Source organism: Argentina anserina, chromosome 1, assembly GCF_933775445.1.
Source record: "Argentina anserina chromosome 1, drPotAnse1.1, whole genome shotgun sequence".
Lineage (NCBI taxonomy): Eukaryota > Viridiplantae > Streptophyta > Magnoliopsida > Rosales > Rosaceae > Argentina > Argentina anserina.
This window is the reverse complement of record NC_065872.1, coordinates 13,658,563-13,677,150: the sequence shown is the minus strand read 5'-3', so window position 1 is coordinate 13,677,150 and position 18,588 is coordinate 13,658,563. Positions and strand designations below refer to the sequence as shown.

The window sequence follows — 18,588 nt, the reverse complement described above, 5'->3', positions numbered from 1 at the left end:
TTCAGTTGAGATTACCAATGTGTCAGCTACACCGACACTACCAGATGATTCTGGTGTAGTCACTCCTGAGATTCTGGTGACAACACAACTGCCCCTCATGTCTCTCGTACTATTGTTTATACACCTGACCAATGCTCTCCTGGTACAAAAGATCACTCATTTGAGGTTAGTCATTCTATTAGGGCTAATACTAGTGAAGTTAATAGTAGACAATATGTCTTGCCAAATAGGTCTACTCGAGGTCAGCCAACAAAAAAATATGAACCTACCCTTCAGGCTACAACTAAGTATCATGTGACAAACTTTATGTCTAACTAAAATTATCAAGTCATATGAATCATTTGTGAATCAAATATCTACTGTATCAGTACCTAACAAAATGCACGATGCATTGGGAGATCCAAAATGGAGGAAGAAATGGAAGCATTACAAAAGAACAATACTTGGGAGCTTGTATCTCCACCACATGGCAAGAAGGCAGTGGGATGTCGTTGGGTGTTTACAGTGAAGCATAATCCAGATGGGTCAGTGAGCCGGTATAAAGCACACCTAGTAGCAAAGGGGTTCACCCAGATATATGGAATAGACTATGATGAGACATTTGCACATGTTGCAAAGATAAACACTATTCGGGTATTACTCTCTTTTGCTGCTAACTTAAACTGGCCACTTAGACAGTTTGATGTTAAGAATGCATTCCTTCATGGAGAACTTATAGATGAAATATACAAGGATCTTCCGTTTGGATATGTGGCCGCTTCTCCGAGTAATTTTGTATGCATATTGAGAAAGTATTTTTATGGTCTTAAACAGTCACCTCGTGCTTGGTTTGGAAGATTTTCACAATTCATGAGGAAAATTGGCTACAGACAAAGATTCAGACCACACATTATTTCTCATACACCAACAAGGGCAGGTAACAGCCCTAATTATATATGTTGATGATATGATAGTTACTGTGAATGATACTGATGAGGTGGATAGATTACAGAAACAGCTAGCCACAGAGTTTGAGATGAAAGACCTAGGTACATTCAAGTACTTTTTGGGAATTGAGGTAGCCCGAGGAAGTGACGGTATCTATCTGTATTAGAGGAAGTACATCTTTGATTTATTAACAGAGACATGTATGTTGGATTGCACTCCCTTTGATACTCCTATTGAGCACAACCATCGGTTAGCAGAGTATCCAGATCAAGTGCCTACTGAAAAAACTCGTTATCAGAGGCTAGTTGGACGTCTGATTTATTTATCACATACCAGACCAGATGTTGCGTATGCAGTAAGTGTAGTGAGTCAGTTCATGCATAATCCCAATGTGGACCACATGAATGCTGTTGTAAGGATTTTGAGGTACTTAAAGTCAGCTTCAGGGAAATGAGTAATGTTTTCTAATCACAATAATATCCTTGAGGTTTGTGGCTTCACAGATGCAGATTAGGCTGGAAATATTACAGATCGGAGATCCACATCAGGGTACTTTACCTTTGTTGGGGGTAATCTTGTTACGTAGAAGAGTAAGAAACAAAAAGTGGTAGCTCGATCTAGTGCTGAAGCAGAGTGTAGAGGTATGGTTCAGAGAGTGTGCGAATTGTTATGGCTTAGAAATTTGCTACAAGATTTGGGTATTAAACCTATGTGTGCTATGCAGCTATATTGATATTTCACAGAATCATATGCAACATGATCGTACAAAATATGTGGAGGTTGATCGTCACTTTATAAAGGAGAAGCTAGACGCTAAAATCATTAGCTTTCTTTTTCTTCCTACAAAAGAGCAACTTGCCGATATGCTCACAAAACGAGTTTCTAAAAATGTATTTTATGACTCACTTAGTAAGTTAGGCATGATTGATGTGTATGCGCCAACTTGAGTGGGAGTGTTAGTTAGCGTGATTCAATGAGCCAATTAAGATTTGATTGGAAGAGAGCCAATTAGGGAGTAATTTGTGTTAATTGTATTTTTGTTAGTCTATTTATAAAACACTTCAATGTAAGAATAAATTATGCAATATACAACAAGCATCGTACCTTTCTTCTGGGTGATATTTTCATGATCATTCTTCTGTTAGATTGAACCTGTGTAGCTTTTTCATAAAGATTGATATTCTCTTTGCTCTTCTCTTTGCATACAGGATGGGTTGAATCAAAGAAGAAACTCAGTATTGGTATATTATCTTCATATGCTGCTCAAACAGTCGCAATTGAGGAAAAACCTGCACATAAGTATGATAATCTTGACGGCTTTACGGTGAAAGTAAAGACAGTTGAAGGGTTCCAAGGTGGGGAAGAGGACATAATTATATTGTCCACCGTACGATCCAACTATCAACAATCACTTGAGTCTGTTTCAGAACCGCGAATAATTAATGCTTGTCTTACAAGAGCTAGGTATGTTTTACATAATTTATATGCTTTTGCATCCTTGTTTAGTAGGTTCGTGGAAATAGCTGCTGAGACTCTTGATTTTAGGCACTGTCTATGGATTCTGGGGAGTGAATCGATTCTATGTGATAATGAGTCTGTTTGGAAAGAGGTGATCCTTGATGCCAAAAACCGCCGATGTTTTTTTAATGCGGATGAAGACAAGGATTTAGCCATGGCTGTATTGGAAGTTAAGAAACAGTACAACCAACTAGAAGATTTGCTCATTGCTGACTGTATACTTTTCAGTAGGGGTGGGCACGGGACGGGATGGGACGGGATGTAGCTCATCCCACGTCTCGTCCCACTCTTTTGAATCGGGACGGAATCGGGACGGGACGAGGGTTTTTAAGAATGCATCACACTCGAGATTAATTCCGGTTGGGACGGGACGGGACGAGATCGGGACGGGACGGGACAAATCCCACTTTTTTATGAAGTTAAATAAAAACCTATATTTTTATTTTTTTTCATAACAAAGTAACATTTAATAATGAAATTTTAACAAAAATAATGCATATTATGTTCAAAATATTATAAATTAATATTATAAATTACCATTATTATTTGAGTTGATATAATTTTAGAGTTATTAAGAACATAAATTAGTTTCATTTTAATACAAATATATAAGAATTTTTAAGTTTTCATTAAAGGTGGGACGGGACTGGACGAAGCGGGATATAAATTATTCGTCTCACGTCCCATCCCACTAGAATGAAGCGGGACGGGATCGGGACGGGACAAACGTTTTTAGACCTCCATCCCGTCCCGTCCCTGTCCCGAAATCCCGTCCCTATAAATTTCGGGACGGGATCGGGATTTCCGTTTTTTATGCCCACCCCTACTTTTTTATGGCAACACATACATCGCCCCCCCCCACCCCCCCCCCCCCCCCCCGGCGAACAAATTTCAAGAGCTTAAAGAGCAACTTTTCGAATGTTAAATTGAATTCTTGTAATAACCCAATTTTTCAGAACTATTATTGGATTGTTTTTACGTTTATAATTTGTGAAATTCATTAAACGAATTGTGTGTGCTTCGCGAAGTGGTAAGTCAGAAACGGAAACATTATTGTAACGTTTATTTATAAAAACGTTACGTTTCCGTGATGTGAATATCGACTTTTATTCCGTCTCTCGTTTTCGAAAACATCCTTCACGAAAGTTGTAGAGCTCGTCGATACGCGTTCGTGGACTCGTCACGCGTTCGAATCAAACGTCGGACGTGGAAATTATTAATGTCGGAAGTTAGTTTCCGATTTTAGAAACGAGTATAAAAGGATATTTTTCAGATTAGGGTTTCTATTATTGGAAACCCCTCTCTCTCTCCTCTCACCCGCCTCCTTTCTCTCTCTCTCTCTCCCCTCGCGATTCTCTCTCTCCCCGACCCTTACCTCCCACGCCGGCAATCTCCCTCCACCGGCTTCCCTGCTCGACACCACCGGTGTCATTGAGACCGCACGGCCACAACGCAGAGACCGGTGGTAACAGCGACGCACCCCGAGCGGAGATCGAGAAGCGCCGACGGAGCTCGACCACGGGTTCGCCGATTCTGACGTTGCCAGCATCGCAGGAACTCGGAGCCACCACTACGAGCTCACCCTCCTCCTCCTCGACACGAATCGACCAACGGTGACACTCACTTCGAGCGGCGACGCCAGCGATCATCTCCTTCGAATCCGAGATCTTACGGCGGCGAGTGCGGCGGTCTCCGGTCGTTCTAGGGCGCCATCTAGGTAACTTTGAGTTCAATTCGATGATTGTGATGTTTGTGATTGATTTTTGGGGTTGTTTGAGGAAGATTTGGGGAGGATCGGAGGAGGAGGTGTAGGGGTGAACACCGCCGCCTTATGCGGCGCGTGTGAGTGCGTGATGTGTTTTGGAGGCGGCCTTGGGCCATGTAGGGGTAGAGGAGGAAGAAAGGAGAAGAAATAGGGCGGCGGTGGCGTGCTACGCGCCGGCCTTAAGCTCAGCGCTTGGGCCCCACGCGCGGTTGCCAGAGGTGGCACGTGAACCCCACGTGCAGCGGCGCGTGAACAGTGTTTCCGGGAACAATAATTTGTAAATTTATTTTTTTACGTACGGTGAATGTAAAAAGTAAATTACGTACAGTAAAGGTAAATTTTATTTACATTCGGTAAATGTAAATGTAAATTACATTCAGTAAATGTAAAAATAATTTCGGAAGGGTAAATCAGTAATTATTATTTACTGAGACAGTATTTACATTTGAATAGTATGCAGACGTACAGAAATACGTAAACAGTATGTACACGTACAAAAATACGTAATTGATGTGTATTGTACATAAATACGTGAACAGTAAATTCGTAACCCGAGAAATTGTTGAACGGTAACATATTATTATTGTTTCGGCATTTAAAGGTTTACATAACGATTCTAAATTTTTTTCTTATTTTTTCAAGGTGATCGATAAATCAAGAAAAAGAATTACTTTTGGAAATTGTAGAATTACGCACGAGATTATAAGGTGAGTAAAATCTCACTTATTTACGAATCTACCCTTGCAGAGATTGAAGATTATGCAAAAACTAAAGAATGAAATATGACATGTATTTGATATAGGGGAATATATATATTCGTATTAATGGTAAATAAGTACATATATATAATTTGCTATATTATTTACTGTCATGATTTCGTTGAGAATATATTCATTTTGATGATGAGATTATATATTGAGCATGTCGATTTAATTGTACAATATAACGTGATGCTTATTGTACGTGGTTTTTAACATTGAGTTTTGTTAAAACGTGTTTATGTCTTCGGACGAGTTTTATGTCTTCGGACGTGTTTTTGTCTTCGGACGAGTTTATGTCTTCGGACGTGTTTGGCATGTCGGAACCTAGCCTTTGGCCGGGCGAAAGTTACAATACAGTTAGAGCTCTAGTTTGTCTATCGGGGTACTGCATATGAGGTAACATATGGGTTATCGGCTTATGAGTACCCATATATTTTTGAAATTGGATGACAGATGGTTGTTCAATGTCGGCGGCGTACTAAATAAGGGGTAACAGAGGTGTACCAGCGCTCATGAGTACCAGTATTATAAATGCATTTGGGTAAACAGAGGGGTTGCCAAATTCTCATGAGCTCATATATTTTCACATTATTAGACAACCAGATGGGTCGTCTAATTTGTCATGAGTGCATTTATATTTGTTGATTTGTGGATTTTAGTATATATTGATATGCGAGTGGTACTTGTTATTTTACTCATACGAGCTGTAAAACTTACCGGGTTTGTGTTTACAATCCCGGTGCACCTATTCGATGGTGTAAGGGATAATTCCGCAGGTGTTGATTAGTGGAAATCGAAGGACAACTCTGAAGATTCGAAGTCATTCATTTTCCATCTTGTGGTGAGGATTTGTGTGGATTTTTGTGAGAATTTGTGAGGATTATTACATTTCCATTTGATGTAATGTTGAATTATAAATTTGGTTTGTAATAATTGGTTTGTTTGAGTCGTATTGTGAACTCCGTAATGATCCACTGTGACATTAAAACGATTTCGATTTATTGAGATTGTTTTAGAATTTTTCATGACGTCGAAATTCGAGTTTCATACTCGAAATTTGGGGTCGTGACAATTCTTTTGTACATTATCTTCAGGTTGTTTTTGCTGGTTACTTTGTGAAGTTATTCAAGAAACTCACATCAGTCCATTTGAAGATGTCAGTGCTAAATGTTTTGCTGAAGCTTGCCAGTGGCGGGAGACCAAAGAAGAAGAATTCAGAAATAATTTCTGTTAGCCCTACACTGTTTTAAAAGATAGTGAAGGTTAAGAACCTATATGTGGTTTATACAACAGACATTGCAAAGGACATGAGATACTGTCAAGTTTTGAAGATTTGGGACATATTGTCTATAGAGGATGTCCCGACTTTTGTAGGTCACCTAGACCATATGAGGAACAAATATGCTGATGGTTTCATTGATCACTGCAAGGGGAAATGTCCCGAGGGGTATGTCATTTTACTATCCTGTTTTCTAATCATGTAATGTGTTCAGAGTTAGGGTTTCGCTGGTTTAATTGGTATTGATTAGATTGTTGCTTTTTTAACCTTTGGATACACAAGGTCTTATCTGCTCTTTACTCAAGTGAAAATGCAGAGCATTTACCACATATTTTTAATTGATTTGATGCTGAAACATTGGCTCAAAATTTCTCTTGAGTTTTGTTTGTTATCTACTCTACTTTCTTTGCAATGATGGGATCTAATCCTATGTTGCTTTTAGTTTTATAACAAATGAGGGAATTGTTTTGTTCTGTGAAAATCTGTTCTGTAAAAAGGCCAGAATTTGGGAATCATACATGCTTAGCAATCTTTTCATTTTTTGATACATGTAATCCAAAGAAAATGCAATTCAAGACAATACCTAATTAGTTATAGCCTTCCTCTTCAGGGAAATGGATTTTAATTGGAGCTTCCATCTGGCTAATGAAGAAGTTACAGAAAGGAATGCTAACGTAGTAAGTGAGCTGGGAGAAAATCTTAAAGATATAAGGTGAGGCATCTCTAAATGATACTCTTCCATCTTACAATTCACTGCAGCAAGTTTAAACTGAGTCTCCTGTAATAGGAACTTGGTCTTCTTTAGTTCCTACTATATGATTCATAATATTATTTAACTTGAATTTTCTTTACTTCAACACTTCGTAGACCATTCAGGATTACTTCAACAACAGATACGGGTGAAAATGTTGAAAAGACTGAAGCCTACCCGACGCGGCTTGAAGATGTGAGTAAACTATTTGTTCTTGTAGCTTGTGTGTGCACTAAATTTTGACGATTCAAATGGTCAAGTACAATTCACTCCCATCATAGAGAAATTCAGGATTGCATATGATCATTAATTAGTACGAATGGACAAGTTAAAGCTTTCTAGTCTTGCTCTTAATTCTAAAAGACACCTGAAATTTCTAGTATATGATATTTTATATGCACTGAATTGGTGTTTGCACAGTGCATTCCCCTGTAGCTAAATATCTGCTCACTGTCATAATTTTTTTTTAAAGAAAATTCTGTTTTCTATAATCTTTCAAATAGAGTAAGATGTGTCATCCCTTTTTCTTATCTCGCCTATCTGTATCTTTTGGTAGGATAAATCCTATAGCGGCAAAGGCACCACTATAGTATCCATAATCACTCATGATGCGATCTATATTGCATCGGACAGTCTTGTTGTTTCCGTAGATGAAGATTGCCCCTATCACATGTTAGATGGAAATTTCCAGAAGATATATGATATTAATGATCAAGTTGTGGCATCAGTTGCAATGACCCGATTTTTCGGAATAATTATTGAATTTTTAGACGTTAATAAGTGTGTACATTTATTTAATCGCATTTGTTTCGCTTCGCAACGTCATAAAATCGAAAACGAAACCGTCTTCAGAAATCTAATCGGAAAAACGTTACGTTTCCGTGACGTGGGAGTCGACTTTTACTCCGTCGCTCGTTTCCGAAATCTTCCTTCACAAAAATTGTAGAGTTCGTCGATACGAGTTCGTGGACATGTCACGCGTTTTAATCGAATATCGTACGTGGAAGTTATTAACGACAAAAGTTAGTTTCCGATTTTAGAAAAGGGTATAAAAAGAAAAAATTTGGCATTAGGGTTTCCAATTTCGAAAACCCTCATTTCTCTCTCTCTCTGCCCTCCCCGACCCTCTCTCTCTCTCTCTCTACATCGCCTCCGGCGATCTCCCGATCCAAGCCACTGTGGCTCTCACCGCCGGCCTCTAGAGCATCGCACGACCCTCCGCATCAAACCCCGAGGTCAACACGCCTCCCCTTGCCGCCGTGAGCCCTCGCACGACAACCCAAGGCATGCGATTCCTCCGCCGTCCGAGTTTCTCCTCCGGCGACGCAAACACCCGGCGATCGCTCCACTCCACCGCACCTCATCCTCCGGCGCCTTCTACAATCGAATTCGAACCCAATCCGAGCTGTAGCAGATTCCCTCCGAAAAGTCAACACCGCCGACATCTCGAGCTTCTCCGACGATAATTCAACCGTTTCAAGGTTCAATCGAGGTGAGGGTTAGTTTAATGTGATTATTGTGGTTGTTTGTGAATGTTTTGGATCGATTTGGGGGAGAATCGGAGGAGGAGGTGGTGGAGGGAGCACCGTCACCTTAGACGGCGCGTGAGAGAGCGTGAAGGGGGAAGGAGGTGGCCTTGGGCCGTGGAGGGGAAGAGGGGAAGAAGACGGAGGAATTTTGGGCGGCGGTGGCGAGCTATACGCCGGTTTTAGAAGTGGCGCGTGGGCTCCACGCGATGCCACTGTGGGAGGCGCGTGAGCGCCACGCGCGGCCGCCGGAGATGGCGCGTGTACTCCACGTGCCACAACGTGCGGCGTCGCGTGAACAGTGATTTTCAACAGTAAATTTGTAAAAATATTTTACGTACGGTGAATGTAAAAAGTAAATTATGTACAGTAAATGTAAATGTATTTTATGTATGGTAATTGTAAAAGTAATTTCTGAAGGGTAAATCGGTAATTATAATTTATTGAGACAATATTTACAATGGAATAATATATGAATGTACAGGAATACGTAAATAATATGTACTAGTACAGAAATACGTAAATAGTATTACTCGTACAGAAATACGTAATTACTTAACAATAAAACATTATTACTGTTTCGGCATTTAAGGTTTTACGTAACGCTTCTAAATTCACTTCTTATCTATTCTAGGTGATCAACACAACAAGTAAAGGATTCGAGTTCGGAATTGTGGAAATTACGCTCAGGAATATAAGGTGAGTAAAAACGCACAGTGACGAATCTACCCTTGCGGAGATTCATGATTACGCTAAATTTTAAAAGAATGAACTATGATATGTATATGATATAGTGGATTGTGTATGTGTATAATTGGTAAAATAGGTACATGTATATGGTTTGCTATATTCTATACTGTCATAATATTCGATTGCGAATGAGTTCATTATAACGTTGATGTTTATTTATTTGAGCTTGTCAATATGATTTGTACAATATCATGTGATGATTGTTTGTACGTGTTTTAATTTGAGTTATGTTAAAACGTTTTTTGTGGTCTGTGGACCTGTCTTCAGACGTGTTGGCATGTCGGAACCTAGCCTTGGCCGGGCGACAGTTACGATTCAGTTAGAGCTCTAGTCTGTCTGCCGGGGTACTAACATGAGGGGTAACAGAGGTGTACCAGCGCTTATGAGTACCCATATTTTGGATGTTGGGTAGTAAGTGATTGCCCAATGTCGGGCGGCGTACTAACATGAGGGGGAACAGAGGTGTACCAGCGCTCATGAGTACCCGTATTATAATTGCATTTGGGTAAACAGAGGGGTTGACCCGATTTCTCATGAGCATATATTTTTTTAGTTAATATTGGACAACGAGATGGGTCGTCCAATGACTCATGAGTGCATTTATGATTGATGTTTTATGTATTTTCGTAATATTTTTATGCGAGTTATAATGTTGTTTTACTCATACGAGCTGCAAAGTTTACCGGGTTTGTGTTTACAATCCCGGTGCACTTATTCGATAGTGTAGAGAATAATTTCGCATGTGTGGATTAGCGGAATCGATGGACAAGACTGAAGACTTTGAAGTTGTTTTATTTTATCTTGTGATGAGGATTGAGGGGATTTTTACATTTCATTTGATATAATGCATGAATTATAAATTTGGTTTGTAATAATTAATTTAACTGAATTGTATTATGAACTCAGTATTGATCCGCTGTGACATTAAAATAATTTCGATTTATTGAGATTGTTTTAGAGTTTTTCATGACTTCGAAATTTGAGTTTCATACTTAAAATTTCGGGGTTGTGACATCAGTGGCTGGTAAACAAGTTGCTTGTACAGATCTGTTATACAAGGTAAAACATGAGGTGCAAATTGATGCTGACATATACATTGTGAAAGAAGCATGTGAGCGGCGTATTGAGGAGTGGAGGAGAATGCATAACGATGAAGAATTCAGGTCAACAATCGGGCTATATAGCTGGAACGGGAATGAACGAGTTATCATATTTGTTGGATTCCGCAACGAAACGCAAAAAGAAGTTGGAGTAGCTACGGCTTGTGGGTCTGGTGCTGAGTGGGCTTTACGGTATTTCGAAGAACAGAGTTGGAGTAGATCCTTCACTAAAAGCGATTTTGCTGACAAACTCAGACAAGCACTGACAATTTCTAGCTTACACAGCCCATCTACTGGTGGTAGGATTTTAGTAGTACGACTAGCACGTGGAGGGGACAGGGAAGTTCTTACTGATAATAACCATGTGATAGCTTGTTTGAGCACCTATTGTAATAACTCGATTTTTCGGAACGATGTTGGTTTGTTTAAACTTATATAAAGTTGTGAAATTCATTGAGAGTGAAATTTAGTTGCTCACGACATTTCGAAACGATAACGGAAATGTTCTGAGAACGTTTAATTAGAAAAACGTTACATTTCCGCAAATTATATATTGACTCTTATTCCGTCGCTCGGTTGCGAAAACTTCCTTCACGAAAGTTGTAGAGCTCGTCGATACGAGTTAGTAGATGAGTGACGCGTTCTAATCGGACGTTGTATGTAAAAGTTATTAACGATTGAAGTTGTTTCCGATTTTAGAAACTGGTATAAATAGATAAGTTGTGGAGCTAGGGTTTCCATTTCTGGAAACCCTCACCCCGCGCCCCCTCTCTCTTTCCCCTCTTTCTCTCTCTTCTCTCTCGCCTTTTCCTCGATTCGCTCTCTCCCTCTCAAAACCAGCTCCATCAATCTCACCCTCCGCCCCTCCGTGTTGCACACCGCCGCCCTAGGGAGCTTCGCACGGACGTCCGCTGCAACCCTCCAGCTCGCCACCCCGCGCCTTGCCGCCGAGACCTCCCTCTGCATCGCACCACGATCTCCGCCTCCAAGCCGTTGTTTCCCTCACCGCCAGACCCTGGAGCACCGCGTGACCCCTCGCTGCAACCCTCAAGCTCGCTGAGCCTCGCACCCGCTTGCCACTGCTCGACGACGAATCGAAGCCTCCACCGTGTGATTTAGGTAAGGTTTGATAAAATTGATTGTTGTGTGTGATTGTGTGATGTTTTGGGAGTGATTGGGAGGAGTGTGAATCGATTTGGAAGGATTTCGGAGGAGAATCGGATGTGTAGAGGAGAATGGAGCACCGCCGCCTTAGGCGGCGCGTGTGAGTGCATGAGGAGGTCTGGAGGTGGCCTTGGGCCGTGTAGGGGCAGAGGAGAAGGATAGGGGGAGAAATGGGGCGGCGGTGGCGTGATACGCGCCGTGTTTGGCATCGGCGCGTGTGCCCCATGCGCTGGCATAGTGAGTGGCGCGTGAGCGCCACGCGCGGCCTGCCGGAGGTGGCGCGTGCACTCCACGCGCCGCCATGTGCGGCGGCGCGTGAACAGTGTTTCCGAAGGGTAATTTTGTAATTTAATTTTATGTACGGTAAATGTAAAAAGGTGATTTACATACGGTAAATGTAAATGTAAATTACTTTTAGTAAATGTAAAAAGTAATTTTAGAAGGGTAATTCAGTAATTATTATTTACTGAGGCAGTACGTACATTTGAATAGTATTTATATGTACAGAAACACGTAAACAGTATGTACTCGTACAGAGATACGTATTGGATGTGTATTGTACAATAATGCATGAATAGTAAATACGTGAATAGTACTCAGTGAACAGTAAATTCTTAAAACCGAAAATTGCTTAACAGTAACCGATTATTACTGTTTCGGCATTTAAACGTTTACGAAACGCTTCTAAATTCTTTTCTTATCTTTTCAACGTGATCGATAAATCAAGAAAAGGCATTATCTTCGGAAATTGTGGAATTACGCTCGAGTCGATAAGGTGAGTAAAATCTCACATATTTACGAATCTACCCTTGCGGAGATTCAAGATTTTGCAAGAGTATTTAATATCGAATTACGACATGTATACGATATAGTGGATTACATATATACTGTATAAATGGTAATAAGTACATATGTATATAGTTCGCTATATTATATACTGTTATGAATTCATATAAATTGGTCATTTCGATGACGAGAATTATATATTGAGTAAGTGATTTAATTTGTACAATATGAGGTGTGATTATTGTACGTGGTTTTAACATGGTGTTTGTTAAACGTTTTGTCTTCGGACGTATTTATGAAATATGACATGTATATGATATAACGGATTATATATATATTGTATAAATGATAAATATGTACATATATATATAGTTTTCTATATAATATACTGTTATGATTTTATTGTGATGATGTCATTTTGATGACAAGATTTATATATCGAGCATGTGATTTTAATTTGTACAATATGAGGTGTGATTATTGTACGTGTTTGGCAAGTCGGAACCTAGCCTTTGGCCGTCTATTGACTCATGAGGACATTTATATTTGTTGATTTGTGATTTTTCGTATATATTGATATGCGAATTATATTTTCATTTTACTCATACGAGCTATAAGCTTACCGGGTTTGTGTTTACAATCCCGGTGCACCAATTCGATGGTGTAGGAGATAATTCCGCAGGTGTTGACTAGTGGAGATTGAGAGACGACTCCGGAGTCTCGAAGTTATTCATTATCCTGCTTGTGGTGTGGTTTTCATTTCAGAATTGTGTGTGAGAATTTGTGAGGACTTATTAGTGAGTTTTGTGAGAGATTGTGAGGATTATTACATTTCCATTTTATATAATATTGAATTATAAATTTGGTTTGTAATAATTGGTTTTCTGAGTTGTATTGAGAACTCAGTGATGATCCGCTGTGCATTTAAAATGATTTCGATTCGTTGAGATTGTTTGGGTGTTTAACGACTTTGAAATTTTGTATTTTTATGCTCGAAATTTTAAGGTCGTTACACCTATTTTTAGAAGCTTCAAGAATTCCGCCATACCGACTTGAAGGTAGATATAAGAAAGATGCTTCTTCTGGTTACCAGGAATCTCGAGTACACTCCAGAGAATGAGAATATGGTGAAGAGAGAAATTAAGAAACAACTAGGCAATGTTCGTGAGGCACATGCTCTTGGGGTAGCTAAAACGAATCGGTTTGAGGGCTGCCTACAGAATTTTGACGCATTCGGCAAGATCACATTGGTAGTGTGGATTCTGAGTTTTGATGATATATCAGCAGCTGATAGGTCTTCTAAGATTATTTTGAGGATCCCCGGTGCGAGATCATTTCTGTGGAAACAATAAGCCTATATTTTCTCCAAAAGAAGAATGTTGTATTTTAAACAACAACTGCAGTGGGCAAGCTTTGATCCCTAAATTTCGTTTTTGAATATTCTATTCCAACACTGAGATTATTGACATTCAAAATCTTACCTGTAATATTTTGTTATTGATACAATCCATTAAAATCTCAGATATGTTTCTGGATTCTCTATACAGTGTGTTCAAATCTTGCTCTCAGACTTATGCATATCACTTTACCCAATAATGCTTTTATTCAATGCTTCTGAACTAGTAAGCAAAGGATATGATGATCAGTATGTTATTGAGAGTTCTTCAGGTACACATTGTTTCTCATCTGCTGTATAATCATTCACAGGTATGTGCAGGTACTTGCATGTGAATACATTTGTGAAATGATTGTAGTAATATGGTTGCGATTAAAAGTAAATAAGCTGCTAATGCACCCAGGCATTCGTAGATAAACAGGGTCAAAGGAAAAACAAACTTCTAGAACGACGCAATGCAAATAGAAGGTTTTGAGTTGAAGAAACCCTGGAAGAATCAAAGGTGGAAGAGAGACTCGAAGTGAAAAACTGAAAATGTTTTGAGAAGTAAATAGGAACATAACAATTCAGAAGAAAAGAAAAGAAATAATCATAAAACTACTTTAGTCGGTTTAGTGTTATTATTTAAAAAGAAAATATTTTCTAGAAAAAATAGAGATAATATTTTTCTTCTACTTTTTGTAGGTGTCGGAAATGTGATTAGCTTTATCGAATTAAGAATTCAAATACTATACAACAATTAATTTGGTGTAAGTCAAACTTATGACGGTACCGCTAAACTTAAAGTCAAGGTTCAAAATATCGGTATTTGGGGATATATCGTTTTTTTAAAGGAGATATCGGATATATCGGAGATATATCGGGGATATTGGAAAAAAATATCGTTCTTCTTCCGAAATTATTTATTTATTATTGAATTACATACAAACAAATACAATTATTAATTTTATCTAATACCAGAAAGAGGCTCTAGGTCCTTGAAAAAATGCACGTTGGTCAACAAAACTACAATACTTTGCCCAAAACATACGAGCCATATAGTACGAATTGTAATGGTTAACATTACAGACATATATCTCTTTTGAGCTACTAATAGTTTCTTCGAGAAGGGGATAGTAAGGATGAACCCAACTCGATAATTGATCATAAACGTCTCCAAACATACCATAATTGTAAATAGGATGACCAGATTGATAGTTGACTTTATGTGATTCGTTTGACATCCCACTGTGCTATGTGCCTAAACTGATAGAATCAAAACTTAAGGCAACTGAACTAACATCAGATGAAATATTTTGATCATCAATGGCTCCTCTTGTCCTCCTCCTGCACCTATTTTGTTGTTGCGCACAATGACCGCCTGCTCTAGATCCATGATTATCATCTTAGGTAGCATGATCAAAATTACTTTCACAAGTAAACTGTTCAAATTCTCCACCTACATGAAATTGTTCATATTCAAACCTTGTATCTCCACCACCTTGTCGACTTCCACCACTACCATCGTCATTACCACCACCACCACCACCACCACCACCATCATCATCACTATCTGAACTATCTGGAGTTGCTACACTGCCCCAAACACTAGCATTATCATAATCATCTTCCGGGTCTCCAACTTCATCAGATAATACCTTGTTTACATCAATTCCAAAATCAGTTGCCTTTTTTACGACATGTGGAGGAGGGTTGTCATTTTCATCATCGAGGTGTGCATGCATAATCCAATCATGAAGATGATCAATGTCATTCTGAAGTGGTTTACTAGCAACATGAAGTAGATCGATATAGTTGTTTTCATTGATCACATTATCCTTTGTTTTATTATCATGTAGTCGTAACTTCTTGTTATAGTAGTAGTATACGAGTTTTTCTAACTTCTGATATGCAAGACGGTTCCTTTGCTTTGTATGAATAAGAGCAAAACTACTCCACTTTCTTTCACAAGCAAAAGAGGAAGCCGTTTGTGCTAAAATACGCATGTCAAATTTCAGTATTATCATCCTTCCATGATGGGTTCATAGGTTGCTAGCAATCTATGAACGTATAAGGGAACTTCTAGGAGACAAAGACTACAATGTGACTCATGTTTTCTTATTTTCCCCAATAGTGCTCAAGGAGAACCCTCCTTATCTAGATATCTTTTGAGAGGACGTCAAGAAGATAAAGATTACTACTCTTTCTATATTCCTCGAGGAGAACACTTGTTACTAAAATTCTGGATATTCTCTTATGATCGTCATGAGAGTGTGAGACTATGTTATGACCCTTTATTTTGGATTCTATCAAGGTCAATGAGAGCACTGGTTACTGATATGACTTGACTTTTAAGAGTTAAGACTTGAACTTTCACTCCTCATCTCGATATCTTTTACGAAAAATTAAAAATTAGCTGATTGAAGGACTACTCTTCTAGTCTTATTTTTTTATATCCCTCGAGGCTCGTGGTGATTAATTAATCAAAAAATCTAGGTTAAGAAGAGTCCGAGACATCCTCAAATTGAGTTTATTTTTTTAAGTGAAAATTTTCAAATATTTCTCTAAAATATCGAAGATATATCGGATATATCGTAAATAGCGGAGAAATATCGTAGATACGGAAAAAAAATTAGATATTTACCCTTAAGATATATCGTTTTTTTGAAAAAATAAGATATCGGAAATACCCTTATGACAATTGCAATTTTTTCACATAATAAAGTTACTTTAAAAGGATCTATGAGAGAGAGAGAGAGAGAGAGAGAGAGAGAGAAACAAATTAGGAATCAAGAATGCTCAATTTGTTAGCGATGTTCGGTAGAAAAAGGCGCCGAAATCCCAAAGCGCCGGCGACCGGTGAAGATAAGAATAAGCGTAAGGGTACGTATGCTGCTTTATCTACTACTGTACGGTTTCTTCGATTTAGGTTTAGGTTCAGGTCATACAATTTCGCGAGTATAGTAGTTCGATCTTGTTATTTAGGGATTTATAATCAAACACCAAGTAGTATTTGATCATATACAGGTCAATTTGCATTGATTGCTTTGTTTCTTTATTGTTTTAGTTATAATCTGACCATGTTTTACCTCATAAACAGGAAGCAGCAAGGTCGGACGTAGACCTCAACGAGATAGCAAGGGCAGAGGATCAAAGGATTCACATGGTATGATTTTGGGAGTACTGACTGTTATCTGCTAATTTCACTAGTGTTTTTCGTAACAAATCTTTGTCCTAAATAGAATAATAAGCATCATAGGTTGAAGATAATTTTTATAACCCATAATCTTGGTCTGTCTGTAGATACATGGTCTATGTATATGTAGAACGGGAATTTGAAAACAAAAAAGAATGCAGACACGTGTACAAATAAAATGTGATTTATTAAATATCAAGCGCGGGGTTACAATCTTTATGAACTCCTCTGATTCTATCTCTTTATATGACTTCGCTCAAAGGTGACGTGCACTTGATCTTGAGAATTTGAGTTTGATTTGGATTTTGATTTGATGAAGAACGAGCGATTTGTAGCTTGACGATTTTTCGTGGACTGGAGTTTGGATTTGGATTTGATGAAAAACGACGGATTTGACAGCTTGATGATTCTTCGTGGGCTTGAGTTTGGATTTGGTGAAGAACGATCGACTTGACAGCTTGATGATTCTTCGTGGACTTGAGTTTGGATTTGGTGAAGAACGATCGACTTGACAGCTTGATGATTCTTCGTGGACTTGAGTTTAGATTTGAGGAATAACGATCGACTTGACAGCTTGATGATCCTTCGTGGGCTTGGGAGACTTCGAGATTTGTCGAGAGTGATCTTGCTCAAGTGATTTTCTCTCTTCTTCTGAAGTCCTCATTCTCTTCATGTTGAAGGGCTATTTATAGTGTCAAGTTTCTATTTTGTAGAATATTTTAATGACACTTAAAATAATTAAAAAAATTAATTATATAATTAAATCAATATGTATTTTCCGATTAATTTAAAATTAGTTATTCTCATAACTAAATTAAACAGAAAATAATTGACTTAATTATAACCGTTAAGGAATTTATTAATTTAATCAAATGTCCGATTACAATTTCGAATCGTCAATGACATTCAATTTTTCGATTTACATCTGAATTACGTAGCTTCAATTACGATCATCCATTTATGTGCTGACACGAGTTTTATTCTGATCCGCACCCACTTTGTTGACTTTTGGCCACGTGTGCAATTTTGTCGGGCTCTTGGTCGATTTAATTATTTAACGAAGATAATTTACTTCATTAAATTTCATTTGTCTACAATATAGATCAAGGATTTTGATCTCATATATTCCATCTGCAGTCTTAATTAATCAGGCACTTGTTATTGCTTTACTTATTACACAACATCAATATATTTGTTTTGTCATGTAGTCAGGGTCCCCATGTTTCTGGTTTTGACATATGCCTTCTTATAATACCCATGATAGGTAGTGGAGATTTCTCGGAGACCAACACTTATGCTCAAGGGTTGTCAAAAAAAGGCACCGAGTCTGAAGAATTGGAGATTGCTCCTTCCCCTCCCCATGATGATGGTCTGTTTGATTATTGTTTTAGAGTTTGCAAGTGAAGTTAATTTGTTTTGCTCTGGCAATGTGGTTTTTCTAAGCAAAACATGTGTTTATTATATATTGCATAGTTTTTCCTGGTGATGCATCATCTCTAATTATACTGTTTTGTTATGGGATCTGTTTGCGTTGTGGCTGTTCAAGTTTCATCAAACATTCATGCTCTCTCTTCTTTTGGTGGTATTCAGTGGTCATCTAATTGTTTGGGGTATTTTATTTTAACAGGTGCTGCTAGTCCTGTTCACTTCTTCAAAGTTATTTGGGGTGATCCTAAAGAACGTGAGTACG

General features: G+C 38.5%; 1 long non-coding RNA gene across 1 annotated transcript; it reads left to right on the top strand.

The window, feature by feature from the left end:
* Nucleotides 1–16,547: 16,547 nt before the first annotated feature.
* On the top strand, nt 16,548–18,297 carry LOC126795014 (uncharacterized). The gene is made up of 3 exons (XR_007672216.1): nt 16,548–16,585; nt 16,803–16,868; nt 18,163–18,297. It is a non-coding gene; the product is annotated as an uncharacterized LOC126795014 (long non-coding RNA).
* Nucleotides 18,298–18,588: the final 291 nt, after the last annotated feature.